The sequence below is a fragment of the Falco rusticolus genome, chromosome 4, assembly GCF_015220075.1.
Source record: "Falco rusticolus isolate bFalRus1 chromosome 4, bFalRus1.pri, whole genome shotgun sequence".
Classification (NCBI taxonomy): domain Eukaryota; kingdom Metazoa; phylum Chordata; class Aves; order Falconiformes; family Falconidae; genus Falco; species Falco rusticolus.
The window spans coordinates 55723142-55729141 of NC_051190.1; positions in this window are offsets into that span (position 1 = coordinate 55723142).

The window sequence follows — 6000 nt, forward strand, 5'->3', positions numbered from 1 at the left end:
GACATGAGATCTAGCAGCTTGTTTGGATGGAGTGGGGGGATGCGTGTTTGCTCGCAGAGACTTCTAGCTTCAGTCTGGGATGTCAGAGGTTTCACTGCAGGGAGGAGATCCCGCCTGCCATGGCACTGCTGAGAAAACCCTGCCAGGGAAGGTGTGATGTGGAGCCAGATTTTCTGTGCCATGACCTCCCACCGCTGCACTCCACGCTCTGGAGAGCTGGTTCTTCTGTAACGATGGCAATTGGAGCCTGGCGACAGGGCTCTGAGTTGCTTTTTTAAATGCCAATCTTTTATCAAAACAAACTGCAAAGTTAGCAATTTCTACAGACTTCCTGCTCCCCTCTCCTGTGTCATGGCCAGCTGTAAAGCAACGAAAAAATGTCACATTTTGTAATAGCACTTTCAAAGTTCAAAACAGTTCTGTAATCATTATTCCCCCCCCCCCCTTTTTTCCCCCCCCTTAAATGTGCAACAGCTCTAGCCTAATTACTTGTATCTTTTATCAGCCCCGAGAGCTGCTCTGAGGACTGTTACGAATGAGCTGCACTACCATAATGGAAGTAACAGAGATATGGGGAAACAAAGGCTGCAGCACTGGCGAGCTGCGTTTGGCCTCAGAGCAGTCAGTTCTAACTGGCTGCTGGCCTGAACCACTGCTCAACGGAAAGAAGTGGAGATGCTGATTTCTAACTAGTCCCAGTCCAAGTCTGTAACTTGCGGAAAGGCACGGTCCTGTTTTCCTAAATATCTGTTGGGAGCTTATCCTGATGCTCTATTTACAATTGCACAGTGGCAAGGCAGGAGGGGAGAGTGACGTTATCAGGCTGAGGTGGGTGGGAGGATGGGAAGCACAAGCTGTCAGGTACCAGAGCTGCCTTCAGATCTACAACAGAGGCAGGAACTTCAAAGCGCTTCAACAAAATGCTAGCTGTCTGAGTTGGAAAACATGCAAGATTGGGAAAAATAACATCAGGTGCTTTTTGCTGGGAAAAATGATCGTGGGAAAAGTCACCCTCATCGCTGGTCAGTCCAAATCATTGGGTGGCAATGGGCAAAAAGTTGTATCCTCTTGAGGTCAGTGTTTTCCCTGCTGTTATCTGCTCCAGGTGATGTTTGTCTCCATCAGTCGCCTGTCCAGAGGTACGAAACATAGCTTTGCTCATCCTTCAGCTCCCCCAGCCTGATCCGAAGCACATTGCTTACAGGAAATTTGAGCAAAAATTGCTTTAGTCATGCCCAAAGCCCCATGGAAAGAACTAAACCCTCCTGTCTCAAAGCCATCTCCTTAAGCTCACTGGGCTTGGTGGTACTTCCCAAAGATCATTTCTTAATGCAGTTTTCCCCAGGGAGAACCCTTTCCCCGCATGGTTTTGGTTACTGCGTTGAGTGAATCGAATCACCAGGCTAGGGGAAGATAAGAGAGGCACTCTTTTAAACACCGCTGTTATTTTAAGGAAGCTCCGTGCAAAATTACGTTACAGTCAATGGGGCTGTGGCTAGTCACACCTGACTGATGGTCTCCCAGGTGAACCAGGGAAGTGGCATGGGTGATGGGTGTCTGAAGCCATGGAGAAGCAACCTGCAGTTCAAACACCATAAGGAGTAGAGGTGAGTTTTCCTGGTGATGATTAAAATTAGAGATGTGAGCAGGGAGATCTCCCTGCATGATAAATCCAAGCAGATCAAATGCATAGAGACCAGAGAACAGCATCGTAAGAAGCCGTGCTGCAGAAAGAGAGCAGGGAGATGGGGTCCAGATCATTTACACCAGGCTTCAGAAGAAAAAACAACCACAAGTTTTAAAAAAACAAACCATTGCCAACAAAAAAAAAAAAAAAAAGAAAAAAGAAAAAAGAAAAAGAAAGTCTAATTCAAGGAATATATTCAAAAGGGGAGAAAGGAGAGGTATGTTAACTCTGGGAAATAATTGCTGCTGTTCTACTGGTGCTGGAGAGACTTTGCTGGGAGCTGTGGTCAGTGCCCGTGTGCTCTAAGGCAGAAGTTTTGAAGTGGGCTGGGAGAGCACTGGGAGGGGAATACAGAAAGCATAGCACAGAGAGCAGCACACAGAGAGGTTCTAGAAGAGAGAGAAGGTTGTTGTCAGGATAAATGCCTGGGTTTCAGCAGGATGCCAGATTTCTGTCACATTGAGAAGGTGGCTTAATTTAAAAAAAAAACTAAAATATTTCAGCAGAGTATTAGGACTACTACACAGCTACTTCCTGGCTATAAGAGTGCATGATGCTGTTGTACTAGATGACTGTTGTGGGTCCCTTCAGACTGAACTTTCTCTCCTCTCCTCTCCTCTCCTCCCCTCCCCTCCCCTCCCCTCCCCTCCCCTCCCCTCCTCCCCTCCCCTCCCCTCCCCTCCCCCCTGCCCTGTGTGGCCTCTTCAGGATGCTTCACACTTCCTATTTCCCTTGTGTGAGTGGGGACACCCCTCACCTAGACAAACAGAGCATGCACCCCACGACCATGACCGTGCTGCAGGTGATGCTTCTTTCCCTTGACCACCAAAGCATCTCTGGGACCACAAGGCACCATGCGCTTCTGTAGCTGGGATCTCTGTAGCTATGTTTCTGTAGCGTCTGCAGCTGGGATTTTCTGGCATGAATGTATCTGGACTTATCATCAAAAGCAAGTGTTGAGAAAGCTCCCAGTGGCCAGGCAGGATGCTGATCTGCTGCTGCTTGGCTTTCAGGGAGCATGAGGTGCAAATCACCCCAGAAAAATTGCATTAGGGGAGCCTCCGGGAAGTGTAATCCAGCTGGGAAGGCTGGTTTAGGAGAGAAAGGGGATGTAAGGCAATAGCGTCAAGCCTACATCATGGGAGCTCTGAAGTATTTTGGAGTTTGGCTGAAACGGCCGAGAGCTGGGGTGTGGGTTTTTATCGAATAACTGCTTCTTTCTGGCTAAAGTGGAAAACATTCCTGAGAAATCTTTAATTTGTCAGTCGTTCATGCAAAACAGCAAATCTGGGCCATGCGCTCCCTATGTGTAAAGTGCGGTCCCTTTAAAATGGCAGGTCCTTTGCTCCACGGGCAGGTTGTGGAGCAGCAGCCCCTGCGCCTCATGCAGCTGCCATGGCCAGTGCCGGCAGAGCTGTGCGAACACGCTCACTGCGCTGCCGACTGCTCTCCTGCGCCTTCCCTCGCACTGCCTGGAACTTGGAAACTAGTCCATCCCCTTCAGATCCCCTCCCTCGCCTGGTTCCTGGCCTTCAGTTCGTTAGAGATGGGCTTTTCCCTTGTGGGACTGGAAAATGATTCATCCACCAGCCCAGGAATGCAACCCTGGAGGCATCGTTTGTGGTCCTCTCCCAAAATGCTCTTCTGGAGCTGGATTTCTGTGTGGAAGGAATGTGGTCTGGAAGAGTCCTCCCCAGTAAATCTTTGAGCAAAAAGGAGTTGAGTCCCGGTCTCATCCAGATCCTCCCCAGTAAATCTTTGAGTAACGAGGACTCAAATCCTGGTCTCATCCAGATCCTCACCAGGGAGTGAAAATATCCTGAAACCAAAGGTGGGTGCAGCAGATCTGCCCCCAGGGCCCAGGACCCAACTGCTACTGGGGTGTGAGTGCCCTGCCCTTTCCTCCTCCCCAGGCTGCCAAGCTTCACTGCCACCCTCCTCCTCCCCTGTTTGCAAAGGGGGCGATGCTGCTGACCCCAGGCGGGGCCAAACCCGTGCAAACCCAGCCAGAGAGCCCATGTGTGAGCGTACGTTGGTGGCATCACGTGCACAGCAACATCCCCGGCACCTGATTATCATCTGTCCCCAAGCAGTTTTCGTAAGAAGTGAAATTGCTCTTGCACTGTGCGGATGCCTACAGATAGAGCTGGTGTCCATTCGCTTTGTTGGATAATATGTTTAATCCAAATAGGCCAAGCCCTGGGCCTAAGGGAGGCAGTTCCGTGACTTCTGATGCTTTCCCTTCATGCCAAAAATTGCTAAGATAATACTGCCCTTTGCTGGACGAGCTCTTCATGCAAGTGCTGCTGTTCAGAAAAACAAGGAAACAGAAGGAGAAACACTGGTCAAATTCCACTGGAGAGCAGAACAAGGATGCCCCAAGCATGACCTCTCACTTGTATTAGAAAGAGTCCCACCTCACACAGAAGTATCGCAGGTTTCTCATTTAGTGTTCAACCACAGTCACCAGAACTGCCTGGGAGGAGGCTCTGGGCTCACACGAGCAACTCCCGGTGCCGTTGCTCCAGCCTCTTAACAGTGGGTGGTGTCAGTGTTTGCATGGATTAAGCACCCCTGGGTGTATCAGCCTCACCACAAGGTTTTTCCTGCAAATGAGCACCACTGTTCCTCCCCGGCCTCTTGCACAGGGGTTAGTGGCAGCGGGGGGACACCATCTGTTGTGGGCACCCAAGCCTGTAGGCAGCATTTTAGCTCCAAATGCAACACGGTAGGATGTATGGCCCAAGGGATACAAGAGCCTTGGGTTTCAGCTCTGGCTTTGTCTTCCTGAAGATTATTTCTGGTAAGGCACCTTGACTCTCCAGACTGCGATGTTGCTTAAAAAGTGGCTGGAAGAATTCTTCAATCATTGAAAAACTGTAATAATAAAAATAAAATTGTTCCCCTCAAGTAGCCCTTCATCTTCCAGTTTTTAAGAAGTTCTGTGGGTCCTACTTAATCCAGCCCATTCAACATGTGGTCTTTTACGTGTGACCCTTGGGCTGGTCTACAAGAAGGAGGTGGAGATGAGGTGCAGAAGGCCAGAGGGCACAGGGGGAAGTGCCTACTGCACCCAGCAAAGTGCCTGATCTTCATTCATCACCTGAACCGAGGCTGTGATGAGTATCAGTGCCCTCCTCATGCTTGCTGCAGCAGTACTGGAGCTTCTCCAGCAGCATGACATGACCGTCTGATGAGTGGGGTTAACAGACCAAGCGCGTGTCAGGTGTAGATGGGGCTCCGTGCCCTTGGGGACCGTGGAAAACAGGGAGGGGCAACACGTAGCAGGATGACAGTTTCTTAGCCTTTGGGGTGATTGATTTTTCTTGCTCCTTCCTGGTTGGCACAGGCAGGGCTGCATTCTTGCAGACAATAACTTGCCACCTGGCCAGCCCCAGCGCCAGCTACCTGCTGTATCCCAAGCCCTGGTCTTGGCTCTGCCGGCAGGTCCTCGGGCTCAGCACCCGGCATGGTCTTTCCTCACACCCCTTTGCCTCCTAAGGTTTGAAATTCATTAACTCTGTTTAGCAGATGTGAACAACGGAACATGGTAAATTGGTAAATTCAGCTCACTACCAGACTGCCTGTCCTGGGGAAATTTTTGCTCTATTTTGGGGAAAGACTTCGGGAACCAATTCAAAATTCCCTGAGAAAAACCCAGATCCTCTCCCAGGGCACAGTTGCCACCTGACATGGTACATGGACATCCCCGACACTGTCCATGTCTGGGCACCGGAGACAGGCAGCTGCTGTGACACTAATTTCATGGGGAAGGCTGGTGTGTGTTGGAAGCAGGGCAGGGCTTCAGGGTTTCATCCCTCACCCCAGCCCTTAACAGAGCAACTTTCTGTAGTCACACATGCAGCTGGGTCACTGAAATGAGAGAGGTTAAAAATTAAGCTTGCAAGGGAGGGTGGAGTTATTTTGTGGGCACTCAGGTATGGTCAGCAACGTGAGCAATCAGGTTTCCCACAGTTGTGAAAGCTGCTGGTCTTCTTGAATGCTAGAAGAAAAAAATATAAACAGTGAGAGTAAGAGCTCCAGCAGCCTTTGCCAGTAAAGCTAGCGTGTCCTGCAGCTACACCTTTCAGCATCCAGGGATCCTAAAACACATTAAAACCACTGGGACCGGTTGGCCTTACTGAGTGCTGAAGGACCAGCCTTGTACCCTGCAGGAGAGAAACCCAGGTCACATCTCCCACAGGGTGCGGGCGAGCTGCTGGGGACCTGAGTCGACTTTCTGGCTCTTGCACGGGCATCCCACGTAACCTCATCCAAAAGGCATAAATAACCTCTGTTCGCTCCGGCTCCCA